The sequence below is a fragment of the Mobula birostris genome, unplaced genomic scaffold, assembly GCF_030028105.1.
Source record: "Mobula birostris isolate sMobBir1 unplaced genomic scaffold, sMobBir1.hap1 scaffold_630, whole genome shotgun sequence".
Classification (NCBI taxonomy): Eukaryota; Metazoa; Chordata; class Chondrichthyes; order Myliobatiformes; family Myliobatidae; genus Mobula; species Mobula birostris.
The window spans coordinates 157,171-184,522 of record NW_027278350.1 but is presented as its reverse complement, the minus strand read 5'-3'; positions in this window follow the sequence as shown (position 1 = coordinate 184,522).

Below are 27,352 nucleotides of genomic sequence, written 5' to 3'. Positions count from 1 at the left end.
TGGCTCTTGAGGCTTGATGCTGGGGTCTCGGCTCTTGAGGCTGGATGCTGGGGTCTTGGCTCTTGAAGCTGGATGCTGGGGTCTCGGCTCTTGAGGCTGGATGCTGGGGTCTTGGCTCTTGATGCTGGATGCTAGGGTCTTGAGGCTTGATGCTGGGGTCTTGGCTCTTGAGGCTGGATGCTGGGGTTTGGCTCTTGAGGCTTGATGCTGGGGTCTTGGCTCTTGATGTCGGGGTCTTGGCTGTTGAGGCTTGATGCTGGGGTATTGGCTCTTGAGGCTTGATACTGGGGTCTTGGTTCTTGAGGCTGGATGCTGGGGTCTTGGCTCTTGTGGCTTCATGCTGGGGTCTTGGCTCTTGAGGTTGGGGTCTTGGCTCTTGAGGCTTGATGCCTGGGTCTTGGCTCTTGAGGCCTGAAGCTGGGGTCTCGGGTCCTGAGGCTTGATGCTGGGGTCTTGTCTCTTGAGGCTTGATGCTGGGGTCTCGGCTCTTGAGGCTTGATGCTGGGGTCTTGGCACTCGAGGCTTGATGCTGGGGTGTCTGCTCTTGAGACTAGATGCTGGATGTCTCGGCTCTTGAGGCTTGATGCTGGGGTCTTGGCTCTTGAGGCTGGATGCTGGGGTCTTGGCTCTTGAGGCTTGATGCTGGGGTCTTGGCTCTTGAGGTTGGGGTCTTGGCTCTTGAGGCTTGATGCTGGGGTCTCGGGTCTTGAGGCTTGATGCTTTGGTCTTGGCTCTTGAGGCTTGATGCTGGGGTCTTGGTACTTGAGGTTGGGGTCTTGGCTCTTGAGGCTTGATACTGGGCTCTTGGCTCTTGAGGTTTGATGCTGGGGTCTTGGCTCTTGAGGCTGGATGCTGGGGTATTGGCTCTTGAGGCTGGATGCTGGGGTCTTGGCTCTTGAGGCTTGATGCTGTGGTCTTGGCTCTTGAGGCTGGATGCTGGGGTCTCGGCTCTTGAGGTTGGGGTCTTGGCTCTTGAGGCTTGATGCTGGGCTCTCGGCTCTTGAGGCTGGATGCTGGGGTCTTGGCTCTTGAGGCTGGATGTTGGGGCCTTGGCTCTTGAGGCTTGATACTGGTTTCTTGGCTCTTGAGGCTTGATGCTGGGGTCTCGGCTCTTGAGGCTGGATGCTGGGGTCTTTGCTCTTGAGGCTGGATGTTGGGGCCTTGGCTCTTGAGGCTTGATGCTGGTCTCTTGGCTCTTGAGGCTTGATGCTGGGGTCTCGGCTCTTGAGGCTGGATGCTGGGGTCTCGGCTCTTGAGGTTGGGGTCTTGGCTCTTGAGGCTTGATGCTGGGCTCTCGGCTCTTGAGGCTGGATGCTGGGGTCTTTGCTCTTGAGGCTGGATGTTGGGGCCTTGGCTCTTGAGGCTTGATGCTGGTCTCTTGGCTCTTGAGGCTTGATGCTGGGGTCTCGGCTCTTGAGGCTGGATGCTGGGGTCTTGGCTCTTGAAGCTGGATGCTGGGGTCTCGGCTCTTGAGGCTGGATGCTGGGGTCTTGGCTCTTGATGCTGGATGCTAGGGTCTTGAGGCTTGATGCTGGGGTCTTGGCTCTTGAGGCTGGATGCTGGGGTTTGGCTCTTGAGGCTTGATGCTGGGGTCTTGGCTCTTGATGTCGGGGTCTTGGCTGTTGAGGCTTGATGCTGGGGTATTGGCTCTTGAGGCTTGATACTGGGGTCTTGGTTCTTGAGGCTGGATGCTGGGGTCTTGGCTCTTGTGGCTTCATGCTGGGGTCTTGGCTCTTGAGGTTGGGGTCTTGGCTCTTGAGGCTTGATGCCTGGGTCTTGGCTCTTGAGGCCTGAAGCTGGGGTCTCGGGTCCTGAGGCTTGATGCTGGGGTCTTGTCTCTTGAGGCTTGATGCTGGGGTCTCGGCTCTTGAGGCTTGATGCTGGGGTCTTGGCACTCGAGGCTTGATGCTGGGGTGTCTGCTCTTGAGACTAGATGCTGGATGTCTCGGCTCTTGAGGCTTGATGCTGGGGTCTTGGCTCTTGAGGCTGGATGCTGGGGTCTTGGCTCTTGAGGCTTGATGCTGGGGTCTTGGCTCTTGAGGTTGGGGTCTTGGCTCTTGAGGCTTGATGCTGGGGTCTCGGGTCTTGAGGCTTGATGCTTTGGTCTTGGCTCTTGAGGCTTGATGCTGGGGTCTTGGTACTTGAGGTTGGGGTCTTGGCTCTTGAGGCTTGATACTGGGCTCTTGGCTCTTGAGGTTTGATGCTGGGGTCTTGGCTCTTGAGGCTGGATGCTGGGGTATTGGCTCCTGAGGCTGGATGCTGGGGTCTTGGCTCTTGAGGCTTGATGCTGTGGTCTTGGCTCTTGAGGCTGGATGCTGGGGTCTCGGCTCTTGAGGTTGGGGTCTTGGCTCTTGAGGCTTGATGCTGGGCTCTCGGCTCTTGAGGCTGGATGCTGGGGTCTTGGCTCTTGAGGCTGGATGTTGGGGCCTTGGCTCTTGAGGCTTGATACTGGTTTCTTGGCTCTTGAGGCTTGATGCTGGGGTCTCGGCTCTTGAGGCTGGATGCTGGGGTCTTGGCTCTTGAAGCTGGATGCTGGGGTCTCGGCTCTTGAGGCTGGATGCTGGGGTCTTGGCTCTTGCTGCTGGGGTCTTGGCTCTTGAGGCTGGATGCTGGGGTCTTGGCTCTTGAGGCTTGATGCTGGGGTCTTGGCTCTTGATGTCGGGGTCTTGGCTGTTGAGGCTTGATGCTGGGGTATTGGCTCTTGAGGCTTGATACTGGGGTCTTGGTTCTTGAGGCTGGATGCTGGGGTCTTGGCGCTTGTGGCTTGATGCTGGGGTCTTGGCTCTTGAGGTTGGGGTCTTGGCTCTTGAGGCTTGATGCCTGGGTCTTGGCTCTTGAGGCCTGAAGCTGGGGTCTCGGGTCCTGAGGCTTGATGCTGGGGTCTTGTCTCTTGAGGCTTGATGCTGGGGTCTCGGCTCTTGAGGCTTGATGCTGGGGTCTTGGCACTCGAGGCTTGATGCTGGTGTGTCTGCTCTTGAGGCTAGATGCTGGATGTCTCGTCTCTTGAGGCTTGATGCTGGGGTCTTGGCTCTTGAGGCTTGATGCTGGGTTCTTGGCTCTTGAGGCTGGATGCTGGGTTCTTGGCTCTTGAGGCTTGATGCTGGGGTCTCGGCTCTTGAGGCTTGATGCTTTGGTCTTGGCTCTTGAGGTTGGGGTCTTGGCTCTTGAGGCTGGATGCTGGTGTATTGGCTCTTGAGGCTGGATGCTGGGGTCTCGGCTCGAGGCTTGATGCTGGGGTCTCGGCTCTTGAGGCTTGCTGCTTTGGTCTTGGCTCTTGAGGCTTGATGATTTGGTCTCGGCTATTGAGGCTGGATGCTGGGGTCTCGGCTCTTGAGGTTGGGGTGTTGGCTCTTGAGGCTTGATGCTTTGGTCTCGGCTCTTGAGGATTGATGCTGGGGTCTTGGCTCTTGAGGCTGGATGCTGGGGTCTTGGCTCTTGAGGCTGGATGCTGGGGCCTTGGCTCTTGAGGCTTGATGCTGGTCTCTTGGCTCTTGAGGCTTGATGCTGGGGTCTCGGCTCTTGAGGCTGGATGCTGGGGTCTTGGCTCTTGAGGCTTGATGCTGGGGTCTTGGCTCTTGAGGTCGGGGTCTTGGCTCTTGAGGCTTGATGCTGAGGTATTGGCTCTTGAGGCTGGATGCTGGGGCCTTGGCTCTTGAGGCTTGATGCTGTGGTCTTGGCTCTTGAGGTTGGGTTCTTGGCTCTTGAGGCTTGATGCTGGGGTCTTGGCTCTTGAGGCTTGATGCTGGCGTCTCGGCTCTTGAGGCTTGATGCTTTGGTCTTGGATCTTGAGGCTTGATGCTGGGGTCTTGGCTCTTGAGGCTTGATGCTGGGGTCTCGGCTCTTGAGGCTTGATGCTTTGGTCTTGGCTCTTCAGGCTTGATGTTTTGGTCTCGGCTCTTGAGGCTTGATGCTGGGTTCTTGGCTCTTGAGGCTGGATGCTGGGGTCTCGGCTCTTGAGGTTGGGGTCTTGGCTCTTGAGGCTTGATGCTGGGCTCTCGGCTCTTGAGGCTGGATGCTGGGGTCTTGGCTCTTGAGGCTGGATGCTGGGGTCTCGGCTCTTGAGGTTGGGGTCTTGGCTCTTGAGGCTTGATGCTGGGCTCTCGGCTCTTGAGGCTGGATGCTGGGGTCTTGGCTCTTGAGGCTGGATGCTGGGGCCTTGGCTCTTGAGGCTTGATGCTGGTCCTTTGGCTCTTGAGGCTTGATGCTGGGGTCTTGGTCTTGAGGCTGGATGCTGGGGTCTTGGCTCTTGATGCTGGATGCTAGGATCTTGAGGCTTGATGCTGGGGTCTTGGCTCTTGAGGCTGAATGCTGGGGTCTTGGGTCTTCAGGCTTGATGCTGGGGTCTTGGCTCTTGAGGTCGGGGTATTGGCTCTTGAGGCTGGATGCTGGGGTCTTGGCTCTTGAGGGTTGATGCTGGGGTCTTGGCTCTTGAGGTTGGGGTGTTGGCTCTTGAGGCTTGATGCTTTGGTCTCGGCTCTTGAGGATTGATGCTGGGGTCTTGGCTCTTGAGGCTGGATGCTGGGGTCTTGGCTCTTGAGGCTGGATGCTGGGGCCTTGGCTCTTGAGGCTTGATGCTGGTCTCTTGGCTCTTGAGGCTTGATGCTGGGGTCTCGGCTCTTGAGGCTGGATGCTGGGGTCTTGGCTCTTGAGGGTTGATGCTGGGGTCTTGGCTCTTGAGGTTGGGGTGTTGGCTCTTGAGGCTTGATGCTTTGGTCTCGGCTCTTGAGGATTGATGCTGGGGTCTTGGCTCTTGAGGCTGGATGCTGGGGCCTTGGCTCTTGAGGCTTGATGCTGGTCTCTTGGCTCTTGAGGCTTGATGCTGGGGTCTCGGCTCTTGAGGCTGGATGCTGGGGTCTTGGCTCTTGACGCTTGATGCTGGGGTCTTGGCTCTTGAGGTCGGGGCCTTGGCTCTTGAGTCTTGATGCTGTGGTCTTGGCTCTTGAGTTTGGGTTCTTGGCTCTTGAGGCTTGATGCTGGGGTCTTGGCTCTTGAGGCTGGATGCTGGGGTCTTGGCTCTTGAGGCTTGATGCTGGCGTCTCGGCTCTTGAGGCTTGATGCTTTGGTCTTGGATCTTGAGGCTTGATGCTGGGGTCTTGGCTCTTGAGGCTTGATGCTGGGGTCTCGGCTCTTGAGGCTTGATGCTTTGGTCTTGGCTCTTCAGGCTTGATGCTTTGGTCTCGGCTCTTGAGGCTTGATGCTGGTCTCTTGGCTCTTGAGGCTTGATGCTGGGGTCTCGCCTCTTGAGGCTGGATGCTGGGGTCTTGGCTCTTGAGGCTTAATGCTGGGGTCTTGGTCTTGAGGCTGGATGCTGGGGTCTTGGCTCTTGATGCTGGATGCTAGGATCTTGAGGCTTGATTCTGGGGTCTTGGCTCTTGAGGCTGAATGCTGGGGTCTTGGGTCTTCAGGCTTGATGCTGGGGTCTTGGCTCTTGAGGTCGGGGTATTGGCTCTTGAGGCTTGATGCTGGGGTATTGGCTCTTGAGGGTTGACACTGGGGTCTTGGCTCTTGAGGCTGGATGCTGGGGTCTTGGCTCTTGAGGGTTGATGCTGGGGTCTTGGCTCTTGAGGTTGGGGTGTTGGCTCTTGAGGCTTGATGCTTTGGTCTCGGCTCTTGAGGATTGATGCTGGGGTCTTGGCTCTTGAGGCTTGATGCTGGGGTCTCGGCTCTTGAGGCTGGATGCTGGGGTCTTGGCTCTTGAGGCTTGATGCTGGGGTCTTGGCTCTTGAGGTCGGGGTCTTGGCTCTTGAGGCTTGATGCTGAGGTATTGGCTCTTGAGGCTGGATGCTGGGGCCTTGGCTCTTGAGGCTTGATGCTGTGGTCTTGGCTCTTGAGGTTGGGTTCTTGGCTCTTGAGGCTTGATGCTGGGGTCTTGGCTCTTGAGGCTTGATGCTGGCGTCTCGGCTCTTGAGGCTTGATGCTTTGGTCTTGGATCTTGAGGCTTGATGCTGGGGTCTTGGCTCTTGAGGCTTGATGCTGGGGTCTCGGCTCTTGAGGCTTGATGCTTTGGTCTTGGCTCTTCAGGCTTGATGCTTTGGTCTCGGCTCTTGAGGCTTGATGCTGGGTTCTTGGCTGTTGAGGCTGCATGCTGGGGTGTCGGCTCTTGAGGTTGGGGTCTTGGCTCTTGAGGCTTGATGCTGGGCTCTCGGCTCTTGAGGCTGGATGCTGGGGTCTTGGCTCTTGAGGCTGGATGCTGGGGTCTCGGCTCTTGAGGTTGGGGTCTTGGCTCTTGAGGCTTGATGCTGGGGTCTCGCCTCTTGAGGCTGGATGCTGGGGTCTTGGCTCTTGAAGCTGGATGCTGGGATCTTGGCTCTTGAAGCTTGATGCTGGGGTCTTGGTCTTGAGGCTGGATGCTGGGATCTTGGCTCTTGAGGCTGGATGCTGGGATCTTGGCTCTTGAGGCTGGATGCTGGGATCTTGACTCTTGAGGCTGGATGCTGGGGTCTCGGCTCTTGAGGTTGGGGTCTTGGCTCTTGAGGCTTGATGCTGGGCTCTCGGCTCTTGAGGCTGGATGCTGGGGTCTTGGCTCTTGAGGCTGGATGCTGGGGCCTTGGCTCTTGAGGCTTGATGCTGGTCTCTTGGCTCTTGAGGCTTGATGCTGGGGTCTCGCCTCTTGAGGCTGGATGCTGGGGTCTTGGCTCTTGAAGCTGGATGCTGGGATCTTGGCTCTTGAGGCTTGATGCTGGGGTCTTGGTCTTGAGGCTGGATGCTGGGATCTTGGCTCTTGAGGCTGGATGCTGGGATCTTGGCTCTTGAGGCTGGATGCTGGGATCTTGACTCTTGAGGCTGGATGCTGGGGTCTTGAGATTCTACCTTCAGGGATGAATGCACCGTTGTTCCTAGATGCCTCTGTTCTAGCACAATCTTCAATGATCAACCAATTACCATGTATGTCCTGTCTTGATTAGTCCTACCAGAACGTCGCCCCTCACTCTTATCAGTATTAAACTCCATCTGCCAGCTTTCAGCCCACTCTTCTAACTGGCCAAAATCTGTCTGCAAGCTTTGAAAACCTACTTCATTATCCACAACGCCATCCATCTTAGTGTCATCTGCATGCTTACTAATCCAATTTACCACCCGATCATCCAGATCGTTAATGTATATGACAGACAACAAATGGACCCCATACAGATCCCTGAGGCACACCACTAGTCACCGGCCTCCAACCTGACAAACAGTATCCACCACTACTCTCTGGCATCTCCCATCCAGCCACTCTCCAATCCATTTTACTACTTCAATATTAATACCTAACTATTGAACCTTCCTAACTAACCTTCCGTGTGGAACTTTGTGAAAGGCCTCACTGAAGTCCATATGGACAACATCCACTGCTCTATCCTCGTTAAATTTCCTAGCAACCTATTTTAAAAAATCAGTAAGATTTGTCAAACATGACCTTCCACTCACAAATCCATGTTGGCTGTTCCTAATCAGACCCTGTCTATCCAGATAATTATATATACCATCTCTAATAATATTTTCCATTAATTTACCCACCACTGACGTCAAACTTACAGGCCGGTAATTGCGAGGTTTACTCTTAGAACCCTTTTTAAACAATGGAACAACATGAGCAATACGCCAATCCTCCGGCACCATCCCCGTTTCTAATGACATTTGAAATATTTCTGTCAAAACCCCTGCTATTTCTACACTAACTTCCCTCCAGGTTCTAAGGAATATCCTGTCAGGACCCGAAGACTTATCCACTTTTATATTCCTTAAACGTGCTAGTACTTTCACTTCTTTAATCATCATAGTTTCTGTAACTTCCCTACTTTTTTTGCCTTACATTAGTCAATTCAATATTCTACTCCTTAGTGAATACCGAAGAAAAGAAATTGTTCAAAATCTTCCCCAACTCTTTTGGCTCCACACATAGCTGTCCACTCTGATTCTCTAAGGGACCAATTTTATCTCTCACTATCCTTTTACTATTAATATAACTGTAGAAACCCTTTTGGGTTTATCTTCACCCTACTTGCCAAAGCAACCTCGTATCTTCTTTTAGCTTTTCTAATTTCTTTCTTAAGATTTTTTTTACATTCTTTATATTCCTCGAGCACCACATTTACTCCATGCTGGGTCAGACAAGAAATGAGTACGAAAATATCAACAAAATCCAAGGTTAAATGTGTTTATGTTCACTGATGTTTCGGTCATTTGTTGGTGCATTGACCGAACAACTCTCTCCTCTGAACGATAAGTTGCATGGAAATTCTGTCCACATCTCCTAGCCATTTCCTGTTGTGTAGGGTACTATAAATGCCAATAATGATTACACATTTGAGGTATTGAATCTTCAGTTTGGAACTTGTGTGTTCTCAGCATTTTCTTTGCTGAAAGGGAGCGCATATTGACAAATAAATACACAATCGATATGTTCTGATATCCAGCGGCAGTCTGATCATTGATTGCAGGGCATCATCACTAATGGTGTGATTCTGCTGAAGAACATTTTTATATAAAGAGAGATAGTGATATGATTTAATGGTCATACATCTTGCTTTCGCAGTGTTCGTCATGAGGATGGGCAAAGCAATGAATTTACCAGTATACTTGGAATGGTTCCGAATAAGCGGTGATACTCTCTGTGTGAGAGATTCTGGGACGGAATGAGATGTGATATCAACAATGCAGAATTGTGGGATCTGTACAAGCAGAGGCACTATCCTTATGGTGGCTGGCACGTCAGAATAATCACTGATAACACCGTGTGGTCAGTGATGTTCCTACAGACCTTTGACAGTCCTGTATTTGCAGTAATGGAGCCCCTGGAAGGAAGAGAATAACACAGTTGTCTCCCCAGAGCCGAGAACAGGGATCAGATTTTCTCTCTCGTAAATGTAATCCTTCCCCATCAAAAAGTTTTGTTTATCGGTGTTGATTACCCATCGTTTCCGACGATGGCGTGACTTTTGAAGGAGGAATTTCACAGTGATAAAGCCGTTGCGCTGGGAGAGTTCCACTCTCACGGCCTCAAAATTCCTGATGAAATGGCAGGAGAGAAAGCACAGATGGGAACTTTCCTCGGCTGTAGCGGATTTGCATGACGCCTTTTGTGCCTCGTTTTGCCCTTCGCTGTCCATCAAGCGTTGCTGAACCGCCTTCTTGGGTGTTGGATCTTGTAGTTGTTCTCATCCGCAGAGTCCCGGAACTGGCTTCACATGCTGGGGTAAGCAAATCCCAAGCTCACGGAGGCTGAATTGTCCCGGCTACCCTCACCTGGTTTAGCCCGTCTGTCGAAGCGCCGTATCAGGGGTTGCCACTGTCAGATGGAGCAAACAGCTACTCGGAGCCACCGGTAAGAGCTGGATGTCAGGAGGGACCTAAAAGTAGACGAGCTGCCGCTGGGTAGAATACGTCAAGTCCGCCACCAGAGGTGTAAGTAAGTAACTTCTTAGAACATTTTAAAATGAAGAGTCTTGGAGATTTTATTTTGGCACGAAACTTGAGCTGCTAATTTGAGAAATATTAATAACTAGTCACTTTCATAGCATGTACAACGTGCACTAAATAAGTGTCAAATATGAGCTTTGCAAAGCACAATGGTTCCCTGTTAACGACAGGGATTTTTTAAACTAGTAAAATTAAGGATATATATATGTGTTCCTGAATGTTGAAGTCTCACATTTCGCTGAGCCGTTAGCATTTCAATGCTGGTGGTAGTTGTTGATACTTAGCATAATAAAAGTTTAGGATATTTATTTGACTAGGACAAAATCAACATTTTCATGATGACAATGACAGTAATTGTATTCACCAGAGACACACCATCTAGAATTTTGTTGCAGAGCTGGCAGAACAACAGTTTTTAGCAGGTAGATATACCGGTGAGCCCCTGCCCTTAGATAACTCCCTTTGAAGATCCTGAAAAAACAACTTCACACGCTTCAAATCTGGTCAATTTCCTGCATTCTCATTTACTTCAGATCGTAATCATCATTATTTTGCAGGTTTCATTGTTTGATTTTGCAGAACGTTTCCCTGACGTTAGATTGACCTGAAAGAGTAAATAATTCAAATACCCATGTCTCACTTTCTAGAAAACTTACCCTTATACCATCCTCCAACGTCATAGAAGCACAGAAAACCTACAGGCCATTCAGGCCACGCAGCTGTGCCGATCCTGTTCTTTCCTGTGAAACTACCTAGAGTTACCCATAGCCTTCGATTTTTCTGAGCTCCATATACCTGTCCCGGAGTCTCTCAAAAGACCTTATCGTATTCAACTTCACCACCGTCGCCGGCAACCCATTCCACGCACTCACCACTCTCTGTGTAAAAAAAAATACCCCTGACATCTCCTCGGTACCAACGTTCACGCATCCTAAAAATGTGCCCTCTCGTGCTAGCCATTCCAGTCCTGGGAAGGAAGCCTCTGACAATCCACACGATCAATGCCTCTCATCATCTTATACACGTCTATCAGGTCCCTTCTCATCCTTCGTCGTTCCAAGGAGAAAAGGCCGAGATGACTCAACCTACTCTCATAAGGCATACTCCCCAATCCAGGCAACATCTTTGTAAATCTCCTCTAAAACCTTTCCATGGTTTCCAAATCCTTCCTATAGCTGGTGGAAATAAAATCTTCATGTGGTTACCCAACACACCTCCAGCATTTCTCCTTCCTAACTTCCTCTGTCTTCAACGGAAATCTAAAAGCGATGCAATTACCTGCACGGCCCCCAGTCCCTTCTGCGGTTTCTGCAGGTATCCCGCTCCCTTGTCCACTATCCCTCCCGACTAATCTCTTTCCTGGCACTTAACACTGCAAGCGTTACAAGTGCCCCACCTGCATCTACACGTCCTCCCTCATCCCACATTGCTGAGACCTAATATAGATTCCGGTAGCGCAATGTGGAACACTATCGTTTTGAATTCACCCTCTAATATGCATGCTTTTTGCAGTAGCGAATGAACGTGTAAATATTCCCCAGTGTTCCTATCCAGGTGGATCTGCGGCCGGTCTCTGAACGGAGCCCAATGAACCCCAGGTAGTTTGGCCAAATGAGTTTCAAACTGCCTTGCAACAGGATGCATAGATTCACGTTGGAGACTTGCTCTGTGACTCGCCTCTTAAAATATCCTATATTTGTCCACAGGTGACACGGAACAAGAGTATGATGGGATATAACACATCTAAATCTTCGGCAAGTCAGTAGGAATGTTGAAGCCATCCAGTAAAGGACCCTGCTTCATCACATTTCATTCTGCAGTGTGTACCGAGTTCAGTGCTCGTCCAGGCAGCACCTCCATCGTCTGAGCATTGGCCATAGTTGCAGGGGAACTCGCTATCTCAGAGTCCCCATTTGAATCAGAAACTTCCTTCCCCGGGAAATATATCGCCGTCCGTCATTGTCCTTCTCTTCCTCTTTGCATTCGCTACTAGAAAGGCTGCAATCCTATTAAAAAAATGTTAATAATTACCATTGGAGGGATATAGTAAATGATGCCTTGGTAACAACATAGATATCGCAGAAGTCAACAAGTCTAGAATGAACTGGATGTGTTGATCAATGGCGTAGTTGACAATGTAATAGCGGAGTAGAAATTGAAATGAATTGCTATTCCAACTGTTTCCGAGTTACTGATAGAAAGCACTTTACAACAAAAGGTGAATCACACGGAGAGACTAGCGCAATCAGCCTCACAAATCATATACAAAGTGTGAAAGTGAAAAGCGTTTTATCAGCACTGAGATATTCTCAAAGAAGCGGAAGGCCACGGACCACTGAAAGTTCCACGATGGATACAGAGAGGTAAGTCATCCTCCAGTGAGCCGTGGGCCGCACATCGATACCAGTTCCACGGCAGATAGAGACGTGAGACTTTCTCCAGGCAACCGAGACAGAAAACAAAAGACAGAAAAAAATGACCCTATCTTCCCCCTCTATAAACTGTACTCTATTTCACCTGTCGAGCCAATGTCCCACCCTTAATATCAGAAGCGAACGTGCTCCGCTGAATGGGACAAAATGAATCTGTTTGAAGTTGATTGTCCATAATAATTGTTCAGGACGATTGTCTATGTTAGAAACAACACTGATCAGAAAATGTCCCACTTCAGCAGCTGACGTCTTGGAAAGTACAATGGCAACGTTCATATTATCTTTTGTTTAAAAGTTAATATCTTATAACATCCCTTCGGGATACGAATTCATGGCACGGTGATATAGAGTGAGAAAAACAAATTAATATCAGTGTTTGTGTAGCTGGTCATCTCTATTGCGAAGATGTGATAACCACACTAATTGCCTCAGTGGAATTGCTCTCCCTTGTATATAACTCTGTAAAACCAGTCACCAGTCCATATGAGCAGTTGGATCGTTCCGTGCAACCGAACTCTGCCTCTGACGGAATATGGGATATCCAGCGATTTACTACATCGCGGGCATTTTCTATCCTGCAATTGTAGCGATCGGTATCCCTGGTAAGATACTGGAGCTGGTCACTATATGTACGGTGCCGTCGTCATCTTGCTGTTTTTTTTTTTCCGCTGCACTGTTCAAACTTCCACTGAACACAGATGCTACAGTCGTCTGAAATCTGTTTACAGAATTGATGATTCAAGCACCTGATAGTTTATTTATTCAGAATCCATACCTTTTCTATGTGTTGTGTTTTTAAATTTCTTCTGTCAATTGTGTTGGTGCCGATATTGCCATAGTTCCATAGTTTCGCTTTGCTCGGCTTTCTGAACAGACAGTGGTCGCTTTCCAGATCAGAAGCTGTTTCAACTGACCGGCCAGTCGAATATCGACACTCAGGTCTGTTCTTCCATAAAACGTTAAATTATAACTTATGCATTAAATCTCATGATTTCAGCTATTTCACCTCAAACAATGGGAATGGTGTTGTTTATGGAACGATCAACCGTCACCGGGACGTGACGTGGAAATCAGATGCCCGGTTCTAATCCGTCGGAAGGTCGCCAACCCACTGCTAATTCTGTCCATTATTGTCCAGCCGGAGTGCACGGACAGAGTCTGCACAAACTGAATTTCTGCTTTTCACTTCCAAAAAAAAAAACATACCATTGGAAAAATGGTGGGATTGCGGACATTTGCAGCTAACGATAATTCTGTGTTGTGTTTTTTTTTCATTCTCCAAATTTCCTGTAGTTAATTTAACAGCGATTGTGATCCTACCACGGGGAAGGTGCGGACTCTCCAAATGCATCACCCGTCACCTGGTTGGAATGGCAACAGCGGATCTGATTGTGGGTATCGTTCATGCTTTAGTGGAACAGACCAACAATACCCACATTTATTCTAAATCCCTGCTCATCACTCCTGTATGCGCTCTAACACTTGTATTATTTGTTGTAACGAGGGACTGTTCTGTATGGTATACGGTCAGTTTTACCTTCGATCGTTTCATCGCAATATGTTGTCGAAAACTCGGGGAACGATACTGCACTGAGAGAACAGCAACGGTGGTTATAGTGAGCTGCGGGAGAAGTGTCCCGTTTTACTTTGCCTTTGAACCTTACGTTATCATTGATAACGTGCCGTGGCGTTGTGCCTTCTCACATGAATACTCTACTTCACCCCTGTGGAAAGCATACGAATTGCTGGACAGCATTTTAACACCGTTGCTACCAATCGGCTTAATTCTTATCTTCAATGGGTTAACAGTAAGACATATAATTGCGGCAAATAGAGTCCGCAGAGGGTTTCGGAAGAGCAACAATAATCCGAAAGACTCCGAGGTAGAAAACCGCAGAAAATCGCTGATATTATTGTTTGCAATTTCTTCTAATTTCATATTACTTTGTTTGCCCTATGTAGCTAATTCCCTAAAATGGCAATTGGAAAACTACTTTTATCAGGACAGATATTTGAGTTCCCCGGTATATATACTACAGCAATTTGGGTACCTGTTGCAAACTCTCAGTATGTGCACCAATACTTGTATCTATACACTGACACAGAGGAAGTTCAGACAAGAGCTGAAGGATGGAATGAAGTATGTGTTTACATTAAATGGCCATCTGTGTAGATAACGTCAAGTCCAATTGGTATTCAGCGGAGTTTTAGGTTACATGATTAGGTTTGGCAAAATGTCATAAATTCAAACAATCAAGTCCCTGGTCCACCTGAAATGAATGATTTCCAAACTATCACAGAAACCTGACAATCATCCGCGAAATGGTAGCGCAGAATAAAAGCCAGGACCAGCAGATTCGTGGAAAGCTTCGTCAACCAGGCTACCAAACTGATTAACTCACGCTGATTTGAGTGTTTTTCTATGTTACATTGACTGTTCTATTTATTATAAATTATTATAAATTACTTGGATTTCACATTACGCATTTAGATGGAGACGTAAGCTAAAGATTTCTACTTTTCATGTATATGAAGTATGAAAGTAATAAAATCAATTCAATTCAATTCGCCCTTTCCACTATGTTATAGCCGACCCTCGACTTTTATTTAATGTTCAGAAATGTGAATATGATGCAATTGCTATCTCTGATCATGCTCCCTTAAATTTAATATTTGATTTGAAATATGTTGTTTGTACAAGAACACCTTGGCGTTTTCCAGAACATTTGTTACAGAGTTCAGTTTATTGCAACTCAGATAAAAGAGTTTTTTTTTCTCTCTTTAATAATACAGGAAACGCCTCAAAGTTAATAATTTGGGATACGTTAAAAAGGTTATTTACGTGGTCAGATTATTTCTTATTTAGCTAAGTTGAAGAAACAGACAAGAATGGAATTAGATAAAATTGTTAAACAAATTAAATATTTAGATGATATCAATGCAATCTTTCCAAATGTTGATTTGTTTAAAAGAATAGTGGAATTACAATCACAATACAATTTATTATTAGCTTATCCTATTGAAGGGTATTTGATTAAATTTTAAAAAAATCAGTTGTATATTTTTTGGGGATAAAAATAATAGGCTCTTAGCTTCCCAATGAAGGGCTGCTAGAGCTAAAAGACACATTTTAAAGATTCGTAAAAATAATAGAGATAGAGTAAGTAATTATGAAGTCATTAATAATATTTTTTTCAGGATTTTTATTCCGAAGTTTATAAATCTCAGTTTCCTGCAGATGCCTCCAAAATGAAGGTTTTTTTCTTGAATATAAGATTAGATTTCCTCAAATTACTGCTGAATATCAACAGACCCTTCATGCTCCAACTGTTGAGCATGAAATTCAGAAAACTATATGGTCTATGCAATCAGGTAAAACTCGATGGTTATTCGATAGGATTTTACAAAAAAAATTTGAAAAATTACTTTCCCCATACCTTTTAGAAATATTTCATGAATCTTTTGAGAAAGGTAATTTACCTTCTTTTTATGAAGCCTCTGTTTCTTTAATCCTTAAGGAAGAAAAGGATCCTACTGAATGCTCATCTTATAGACCTATTTCCTTATTAAATGTGGATGCTAACATTCTTTCTAAGATAATGGCTAACAGTTTGGAAAACATTTTATCTAAAATTATCTCTATGGATCAAACAGGTTTTATTGGAGGCCGTTATTCTTTTTCTAATATTCGGAGATTGGTGAACATTATATATTCACCATTATCCAAAACACCCCAACGTGTTATTTCTCTGGATGAAGAAAGGCCATTTGATAGAGTTAAATAAGTCAATCTATTAATGTATTAGAGAAATTTGGCTTTGGAAATTTGGCGAGGTACTCGACAAGGTTGTCCATTAAGTCCTTTACTATATAATCTTGTACTGGAGCCTTTGGTTATAACAGTTCGTGAAGCAAAACACATTCATGGTATTTCTATAAATGGGACCATAAATAAGATCTCTCTTTATGCAGATGATCTTTTGGTTTATATTTCGATTCCTGAAGAATCGTTTCCTAATCTTTTGGAAATATTAAATGATTTTCGAAAATTTTCAGGATATTAAGGTAATTTTAAAACAAGTGAATTGTTCCCTTTAAATGTTCTTGTTTTTATATATAATAATATTCCATTTAGAATTGTGAATTCTTTTAAATATTTGGTATTACCATTACAAAAAAAAAGATTTTTATAAAGCTAATAAGGTTCCTTTATTGGACTCCATGAAACAATTATTTTCTAGTTGGAATCCTCATAGACTTTCTTCAATAGGTCGTACTCATGCCGTGAAAATGATGATTTTACCTAGATTTTTATATATTTTTCAAAATATACTTATTTTTCTAACTAAAAATATTTTTGATCAAATTGATTCTACTTTATTTCGCATAATAAAAAAAAACAAGAGTTAATAATTTTCATTTCCAAAAATCTCCCAAAAAAATGGCGGACTTGCGCTACCTAATTTAAGATTGTATTATTGGGCTGTTAATATTCGACAACAAAGTTTTTAGGTATATTGGCTCGATAAGAGCCAAAAACGAGTTTGGATTGATTTGGAATTGAAAGCTATTAAACAGTTTCATTTAACTTCATTATTCGGAGGTCTATTACCTTGAGAACTTGCTAAATTCCCAATTTAAATCTCTACCCTGTTATTAAACGGTTCTTACAGACTTGATTTCAGTTTCGCAACTCCTTTAATTTTAAACAATTTAAATGGTCTTGCCCTGTATTTTAAAATTTGCTATTTAAACCTACAATTACTGATCCCATTTTTCTTTTATGGTGAAATAAGGGGATCTGTTCTTTTGACATTTATTTAGTGATGGTCGATTGATGGCTTTATAAAAAGAGTTAATCTGCAGATATTCCGTCACTCATACACATTTCTTGCAAATTTTTCAGGTTAGACATTGTTTACAAAAATATATTTCTCCATTTCCATATAGGCTAGAATCTGATTTGATGGATACTATTTTAAATATGAATCCTTTAGTGAGATGTTCCATTGGTAGGATTTATAATTTATTTTTACTACAAAAAGATAACCTCTCACTAAAGATTAAACAAAATTGGGAGAGAGAACTTAATATGACTTTTGTTAATGAAGATTAGTTGCGAGTTCTGAACATGGTTAATTCTTATTGGATATGTGCCAATCATTGTTTATTTCAATTCAAAATTGTTCGCCGTTATATTTTAACAAAGGAAAGGCTATGCGAAATATTTCCTAATATAGACAATTATTGTGATAGGTGTAAAAATGAAGTAGCTACCCTGTCACATATGTTCTGGTCATGTCCCTCATTGAAATATTTTTTTGGAAATCTTTATTTTCTACAATTTCTAAAGCTTTGCAAATTAATTTACAACCTAGTGCATTGACTGTTCTATTCGGAATAGTTCCGCATTATATTTAGGAATTTCATTTTCAAACCAACATGTAATTGCATTCGTTACATTGTTGGCAAGAAGGGATATTTTATTGAAGTGGTAAGATAGCTCTGCTCCTACACTAATTTAATGTATTTTCCAAGTAATGTTATGTCTTAGTTTGAAAAAAAAAATAGAAGTAGAACTTTTGATCCCAGATTCGATTCTGAGAGAAGGTGGGACTCTTTTGCCAAATATTATCATTTAATTTGAATTGACTTATATGGGTTCCTTCCAATTTTATGTTATATAAATGTGATTTGGCCGTTATATATATAGATGGTTGTAAGATGTATTGCTCCGGGAGTTGGTTCCTAATGTTTCTTTGTTTCTTTTAGTAGTTAGTTGTTTTTTTTTTAAGTTAGTTGGGGTTCTCTTTTTTTTCCCTTTTTTCTTATATATTTTGTTTTCAGTAGCATATACAATTTTTTCTTCAGCTTTGTTAATAATATATGCTAATTTTTTGAACTTTTGTACTTTATAACTGTAGAAGATTATATATCAATAAAAATATTTTTAAAAATGAAAATGAAAGATATTACTCCTCATGTATGTGAAGGATGTAGGAAATAAAGCCAATTCAATCACAAGGGGAGGGATGACTTCCGGACTCTTCGGGGTGTGATGTTTCAAAATGCTCATGTCGGGTAAAAAAGAATAATGGAAAAGCGTTTTAAATACAGAGAGATCTGATGACATGTTTCAGAATAAAAGACGCTGTACGTATGTTCTTCTAAGCATATAAACGAGATCGAGAGCAATATTCCGGGTCATTTCATAATAAAAAGTCAGGCGCCCACACGGCTTTCTCTGCGGCTTGTGAACGGATAGATGAGCGTTCTTTTCTGTATTAGCAGAGAGGGGATGGTTGATTCTTTGACTCTGACAAGTCCCTTGCAGCGATTGGTGTTAGATCCGTTCTTATTTTTTTCATGTACTTTCATGACTTAGATGTCGATGCAGAAAACTGAATCAGGAAATATTGGACGAATCCGAGGGTTGGGGCGTTGTTACGCTTGTAGCTTGATGTTGACTGGCTGAAAAATGGGTTGGAAAATAGCAGATTGAATTTAATAAAGACAAGTTTGAGTTCGTCTGCATTGTGAGAGTAGATACAACAGGTAAAGAAGCACATTGAATAGATGGAATTTGATGTGCAAAAGGAGACGTGGGAATACAGATCGATAATTTCACGAAAGCAGCTTCACGTCAGATCGGCTGGTACTGAGCTCGAATCACATGGACCTTCACAGTCAGTTCACTGAGTACAGGAGTTGGGACGTTATATTGAAGCTGTACAACACGTTGGTGAGGCCGTAGATTGAATATCGTGGGCTACTCCGGCCGCCTACCTACAGTTTTACAATGTCAATAAGCTTCAAAGTGTGCAGCGATAATTTGAAAACAAGAGTCCTGGAACTGAGAGCAAGAGTTAGAAGGAATTGTTGAATTGTAATTTATTCGCTTGACAGCAGAAAAACGAATGGAGATCTGACAGAAGTATACACATTTGTGAGAGTTACGGACAGGGTGATTGTTCGCAGATTTTGCCGATCCTCTGAGTGAATCTAAAACTAGCTCATAGGTGTGGGGTGAAAGTTGACATATGCAAGAGCGGTGTGTGCAAAAGCTGACTCGCTAAGAGGATCAAGGAGTGTGGCAGGTTCTGCCAGCGTAAGTGGTAGATGTGGATTCAATTGTATAATTTCAGGGGAGGTTATCTAGGTAAGTGCAGGAGAGACGGGACCGGACGAAGCATCACAGAGGGATGATACAGATGGGCTGAAGATCCTATTCCTCTGCAGTAATAATCTATGATTCCATGACTATCACTGTCCCATTTCTCCATTCAGAGTCTTCTGATTTTACAGTTCGTCACCAATCTAAGTATGTGCAGAACTGTGGATGTGTTCAAATTCACGTTTCGACCACACTTCCTTCTGCTCTTGCAGTACATCCCTTTGTGCCTATTGAGAAACTCGTACCGATGAGCAGATCTCGGCTTATGTGAAAATGAAGCCTCATCACTCTGTATCCATTGTGAAACTGTCATCGCTGTGCGGCCCTCTGATCACTCTGGGATGATTCACCTCTCTGTATCCATTGTGATGCTGGTATCGATGAGCCGCCCTGCATCCGTTGTGGAGCTCGTACTGATGCGTGGCCCTCGGCTAATGTGAGAATATCTCAGCGGTGATACACGCTTTCCGCTCCTACACTTTGAATACCATTTGTGAGGCTGGCTGCGCCAGTCGCACCGTTTTACTCACCCTTTCTTGCGAATTATTTTCATCCCTATTTCGTGAGCATCTGCTCCTTTTTGCGACAGCTGTTCACTCATTTCCTACTCGGCTATTTTATTGCCAACGGCGCCCTTAATCAATACATCGGATTAATTGATTAATACATCCACGTCAGGACTGGTTTTGTTTTCTTCTCCGATATATGCGTTCTTACCCAGGCATCAGTTATTACCTGTCTCCAATTGCTCCTCCGATGGAACTGAATACCTTCTCTTCTGTACGATTGCAGCCTTTCAAGTAGCGAATGGAAGGAGGTAGACTGAAGAACAGTGACGGACGGAGATTTACTTCTCGGAAAAAAAAAACATGTGGCTGACATGCACGGGACCTCTGAGGTGGCGAGGATTCCCTGCAACTGTGGTCATTGTTCCAGACGCTGGAGATGCTGCCTGGACGGTCACTGCAATCGGTACACAGTGACGAATGTAATATGATAAAGTGGATTTCCTTTTCTGGATGGTATTAATAATCCTGCGACTTGCTGAAGACCCATTTACCCGTTTAGCAGGCAATATTCCATCATTCCTCTTGTTATGTGCCCTGTGTGGACAGAAAGTGGTAGATTTTAAGAGGCGCGTCACAGAGCAAGTCTCCACCGTGAATCTGTGCCTGCTGTTGCAAGGCAGTCTGAAACTCAATTCACCAACCAGCCTGGGAATCACTGGATTCCATGCTTATTGACTGGCCGTATATCCATTTGGATAGGAATACTGAGAATTGTTTACACCTCCATTCGCTAATGCAAAGGCCGTGGATTGTAGAGAGTGACTGCAAAAGATGGTGTTTCACAATGCCGCAGCCCATCTACATTGGGTCTCACCAATGTGTGTTTGCCATACCGGCAGAACCCGATATAAACGTCTGACCTAGAAGGACAGATTTCCGTGAATGGTGGCTGGTGAGGGAGGAGGTGTAGATGCTGGTGTGGCAGTTGTAATGCTTGCAGGGAAGGTGCCAGGATAGAGATCAGTAGGAAGGGATGGTGGGAAAGGGATTGATATACAGAACGATACCTGCAGACAGCGGAGAAGGCGGTGGAGGTGGGATAAGGGATGTGAATCGAAGTAAGATCCTGTTGGAGACAGAGGGGGTTACGGAGGAGGAGTTGCTCGTGTGGTAGGTAACGAAGTAAAGACACTTTTCCCAGTTGTGACACGGGGACATGGTAAGAGGGCAAAATTTCTAAAAAGATGCGACATGAATAACAATAAATTCTCAACGAGTTCTGAGTGCTAATATGGTTCAGCCAAGCCAAGATCAGGCAAATTTTGGGGTGACATGCAAAGCACTGGGACCTGCAAAATAATGGTGATTACTATCTGAGGTAAATGAGAATACGAAAAGTAAGTCCGGTCCTTCAGTGGGATTCCGAGGGATTTGGGCCGGACAGTAAACTTATCTGCGAAAAAGCATTGTTCACCCAACTCTGCAATAACTCCAGGTGGTGCGTCTGCGTGCAATACAATTACTGTCATTTTCGGCGTGAATGCGATGATCCCTTATTGGTCCAACAAGCATCGCAAACATTTATTATGCTAAATATCATCAACTACAACCTTCATTAAATTAGTAATGGCTCAGGGAAAAGTGGATGTCCACCTTCAGGAACAGATATAATTCATTGTACCTGCCAAACAAATTTTCTTTCTTTATCAAAGAACATTGGGAGCTGGTGAATTTTCAGTAAGACCTGACACTTACATGGAGCTAATTGTTCACGTTATTAAAATGACTCATTATTAGGTTTAAAAAACAGGTGAATTTTCGTGCCAAAGTAAAATCTCCAAGACCTTCATTTAAAATGTTATAATAAGCAATAAAAAAGCAAAGTTTGCAATATTTTAGGGGACAAAATCCATTGCGAATTGAGGCAATGAATAATAATATTAATAAAATATTTTCTCACGTGTTTTTCAGTGTATTGTAACTGATGCGCCAGAGGACGTGGTCACACTTACTGAGGCCGTTGCGTTTGCCTCTGTGTACAGAAATCCGTCAAATCAATCACAGTGCACAACGCCCGTTGGAAGACATTGAAAATTAATGGAAAATTTATCATGTAATCTATGACAGGTAGGGATTTACTACAAGCGAAATATCTCCTATACTGTATTTGTAGCCGTCAGTGTCGGCGGTATGAGAATGGACCAGGATGAAATTTATGAGTTTTCCTTCTCTTTCTGTCCGTTGCATCCTAGAACAGTCGTCTTGAACCCGTCACAAATGCTTTTGGTGATACTTTCCAGGACTACTCCGAATTCAAAATATCTGTTTTTGGTTTTATTCTATCATTGATTTTGTTACTGCTCAGTTTTTTGGCGAGTGTATCAATTAAGTCAATGTATTCTGCCCTCACGCACGAGTTTCTCCGTTTTCCTAAGATAAGAGGAAAGGTAAGTTATAGCACCGGCGTAGTTTTATTGTTCACCAACGTGTTACAGTGTCCAGGGAACTGACTAAAATGGCATTACGTCTCGGCGTCCTCACGAAATCTCGGTTCATATATTGCTTGGAACTCCTTCGACTTCCAACAAAGTGCTTCCAACTCATGGCGACAAAATGGAAAGTACAAATAGTCTGAAAATGGACATTAAAAATAAAATAACAGATATACCAGGAAGGACATATCACAGAGCTAACATTGATAACCTTCCGGCGTTTCACCGTGAACTATTTTCACAATCATTGCAAGTATGCATTTGTTTACTCGTTATGGCCCTGCAAACATTCCAGAGAAACCATCATCACGGCTATTTCAAAGAAGGAGGGTTTCAGTTTACCACCAACCCAAGCGCATAAATAAATAGATTGTTACATTGTTGATAGATGCATAGACAGATAGATAGATAGATAGATAGATAGATGCATAGATTGATAGATAGACAGATAGATAGACAGACAGACAGGTAGATAGATAGATGGATAGATAAATAGATAGATAGATATAGATGTCTATATACCTTTTTATTTGCCTGAAAGCATCTCCATCACCAGTTTTCTCTATGTTGCATCTTCACAAATATGTCATACCAAATTCAACAGCCTGTCTGTTTTCACTTACATATAAAATAGAACATAGAACATAGAACATAGAATAGTACAGCACAGTACAGGCCCTTCGGCCTACAATGTTGTGCGGACTCTTAAACCCTGCCTCCAATATAACACCCCCCCACCTTAAATTCCTCCATATACCTGTCTAGCAGTCTCTTAAATTTCTCTAGTGTATTTACCTCCACTACTGACTCAGGCAGTGCATTCCACGCACCAATCACTCTCTAAGCAAAACACCTTCCTCTAATATCCCCCTTGAACTTCCCACTCCTTAACTTAAAGCTATGTCCTCTTCTATTGAGCAGTGGTGCCCTGGGGAGGAGGCGCTGGCTGTCCACTCTATCTATTCCTCTTAATATCTTGTATACCTCTATCATGTCTCCTCTCGTCCTCCTTCTGTACAACGAGTAAAGCCCCATGCTCCCTTAATGTCCGATCATAAATCATAGTTCATACTCTCTAAACCATGCAGCATCCTGGTAAATATCCTCTGTACCCTTTCCAATGCTTCCACATCCTTCCTATAGTGAGGCGACCAGAACTGGACACAATACTCCAAGTGTGGCCTAACCAGAGTTTTATAGACTCCTAAGCTCTATCCTTCGACTAAAGAAAGCTAATACCCCATAAGTTTTCTTAACTACCCTATCTACCTGTGAGGCAAATTTCAGGGATCTGTGGATATTTACCCCCAGATCCCTCTGCTCCTCCACATTACCAAGTATCCTGCCATTTACTTTGTACTCTGCCTTGGAGTTTGTCCTTCCAGAGTCTACCACCTCACACTTCTCCGGGTTGAACTCCGTCTGCCACTTCTCAGCCCACTTCTGCATCCTATCAATGTCTCTCTGCAATTTTCGATAATCCTCTACACTATCCACAACACCAATAACCTTTGTGTCGTCTGCAAAATTGCCAACCCACCCTTCTACCCCCATTTCCAGGTCGTTAATAAAATCACGAAACGTAGAGGTCCCAGAACCGATCCTTGTAGGGCACCAATAGTAACAACCCTCCAATCCTCTCTCCACCCCGACCCTCTGCTTTCTGCAGGCAAGCCAATTCTAAATCCACCTGGGTAAACTTTCCTAGACCCCATGAATTCTGACTTTCTGAATAAGCCTACCGTGTGAAACCTTGTCAAATGCCTTACTAAAATCCATGTCGATCACATCCACTACACAACCCTCATCTATATGCCTTGTCACCTCCTCCAATAATTCTATCAGGCTTGTTAGTCACGATCTGCCCTTCACAAAGCCATGCTGACTGTCCCTGATCGGACAATGATCCTTTAAATACAAATAGATCCTATCCCTAAAAATCTGTTCCAACAACTTTCCCACCAGAGACGTATGTCTCACTGGTCTATAATTACCCGGACTATCCCTACTACCTTTTTTGCCAACATTCGCCTCCCTCCAATCCTCTGGTACCATTCCCGTGGACAACGAGGACATAAAGATCCTAGCCAGAGGCTCAGCAATCTCTTCCCTCGCCTCATGCAGCAGCCTGGCGAATATTCCGTCAGGCCCCAGGGACTTATCTGTCCTAATGTATTTTAACAACTCCAACACCACCTCTCCCTTAATATCAACATGCTCCAGAACATCAACCTCACTCATATTGTCCTCACCATCATCAAGTTCCCTCTCATTGGTGAATACCGAAGAGAAGTATTCATTGAGGACCTCGCTCACTTCCACAGTCTGCGGCACATCTTCCCACCTTAATCTCTAAATGGCCCTATCTTCACTCTTGTCATCGTTTTGCTCTTCACATGCTTGAAGAATGCCTTGGGAATTTGCTTTACCCTACTTTACCTTCTGATGCCCTCTTCCTGATATCCTCAGCCCCTTCTGAATCTCCTTTCTTGCTACCCTATATTCCTCAATAGACCCATCTTATCCTTGCTTCCTAAACCTCATGTATGCTGCCTTCTTCCACCTGACTAGATTTTCCACCTCACTTGTCACCCCTGGTTCCTTCACCCTACCATTCTTTATCTTCCTCACCGGGACAAATTTATCCCTAACATCCTGCAAGAGATCTCTAAACATTGACCACGTGTCCATAGTACATTTCCCTGCGAAAACATCATCCTAATTCACACCAGCAAGTCATAGCCTTATAGCCTCATAATTTGTCCTTCCCCAATTAAAAAAAAAAATCCTGTCCTCTCTGATTCTATCCTTTCCCATGATAATGCTAAAGGCCAGGGAGCGGTGGTCACTGTCCCGCAGATACTCACCCACTGAGAGATCTGTGATCTGACCCGGTATAATAACTAGTACTAGATGTAGTATGGCATTCCCCCTAGTTCGACTCACCATAGATCGAGAGCCCGGCAACTATCGTGATGATTGTGAACTTTACTAGGCAGAGTAGGCAGATCTTACGGTCCGATCAATTTCCGATGTTCTCTTTCGGCTCCCGTTTACGCGCACCTGTGGAGAGACCATGTAGCCTGTGTGTGAAATCAGCCGTGTCCGCCACTGGGATTTCCTGTCACCCAACATCCACCATCGCGCTTCTACCACGATCACCCCTCCCTCTCTCAGTCTCCTCTACTTTGATCCGCCATCGCTGAGAGTCCAAATTCCTTGGCTCGGCAAATGCTGACAGGCGTCTGACTGATTCAAGAGATTTTCTTTTCTCTCTGGAAGGTGATCGGTGAAGTTGGAGTCATGGATGTTGTCTACAGGAACTCCATTGTGCGTTTGACTAGGTCTCGCAGGGGAGGTTTACCTAAAGGATTATGATACACGGATCCACGTTGAATTTGGCCGTTTCGAATCAGAGATTGTTATTTTTCGCTGTTGTAGTATTGCTTGCACGGTTTGTTTTATTTTCACACGTGGGATATATGACGGCCTTGTGGGGACTAACGTGTTGTGGGGGTTTTCCTGTTCTGCATTGCATTTCTTTGTTTTGTGGTCGCCTGCAACAGGACGTGGTTAGCACAGCGCTTTAAAATACCACACACCAGGGTTCAATTCTCGCCACTGCTTGCAAAGAATTTGTACGTTCTCCCCATTCTTTACGACACGATACAGCAGACAAGTTCAGCTGTGCAGTATAAATTTCTAAACACCATTGAACATTTCAGTAACAATGTTTCTGCATTCATTATTTGGTACAAGTGGAACATGTCTATGCAACTTCTGCTTTTGTTTTCACTGATCTGCATAAGTGTATAGATTTAAATTTGAACCGATATGTCACAGAACTGTATGTGGGAAGACATCAGTATAAATTTACTGCATTCCGTTTAGACTTACAAATGAAAATATGTGTCCGGAAGCTGGGAAGTGACAGATGGAAAAGGAAAAGAGATAGGCAAGAAGGATATCTCCTCTACATGGGTTCACCTTCCCCAACATTTTTATTCTGGCATCTACCCCCTTCCTTTCCAGTCCTAACACAGAGCCTCGATTTGAAACGTCGACTGTTTATTCACTTCCATAGATGTAGTCTGACCTGCTACGTTCCTCCAGTATTGTGTGTGTGCGTTGCTCAGGGTACATAGCATCTGCGGAATCTCTTGTTATTAAGTATTTGAAACATTGCCTGCGCTGAATCTGTAGTTGAATAGAGCAATATGTCCCAGCCGAGATTACATTATTGCGTTGTTTAATTACTTCGCTCCTTCGTCCGATCTATCATGAAACGTTATATCCATTGGTGTTCATTTAATATCATTTCCAATCTGTATTATAATCACTTATATCTATAGACACGAGACCAGCCTCATTCTGACAAATTGCTATCAATTGACATTACGATCACGACACAACAGTTTCATATCTAAGATCAAAGCCAATGCATGGGATATGCAGTCGTCTTGCATTTGAGATAGAACTGCGCTGCATGATAGTAGCATCTGAACTAATTCTCCATCTGGTTCATCTGCTCTATCGTTTAGGGCGGTAATGTCAATGCTGCCAACGTCATTAACAACTAAAAAAGAGTATTGTACAGAATGCAGATCTGAACGTAGTTGATCCCTTTCATCAACCTTTGCCTATCAGTTGACTGAAGCGATCACACAAGGACTTGGATAAATCTCCAGCTGAATTTTGTCGAGAGAGAAAACATTAAAAAAAAATGTCTGTCAGAGGAATGCTGTCAGTGAATGAACAGGGTACACTGTGGCATCATTAATTTGATTAGCCGAGGCTGCAGAAGCAACAAAATTATCAGTAGGGTTAACGATAGACAGTAGGATTAGACATGATGTCATCAGCTTGGCCAGCAGTGATATTATCATTTCAGCTCATTGATGGTTCAAGAGGTGCAGTGATAACATCAGCGCGGTCAGTGACATTTTCGTAAAGCGCGGACCATTCTGCTTATTGAACGGATGGGTCTCTATGAACTATAGACCAGGCCTGTAATCGTTCTGAAGTTTCAGCATTACAGTCAATGTGTCTGCTTCATAACTGCTATCGTCCTATCCAAATCCAGGTATTGGCTCCCCAGTAACTCAGACAGATGACCGTGAGTGCTCTTACTGGATAGTTGTGCACATTCATCCGGCCGTGTTTCACATTACTGCCCATCTGCAAAACCCTCTTTATTCCGTTCCTTGCAATGTTTTATCTACTTCCAACAATATTTACAAATTATTTCAAAATCTTTTTGCGAAAATAAGCTGTTTTTTTATTGTACACAAATATATAACTGAGCGTATTCCGTAAATTTGCAAGTGTTGAACTATAACGGGT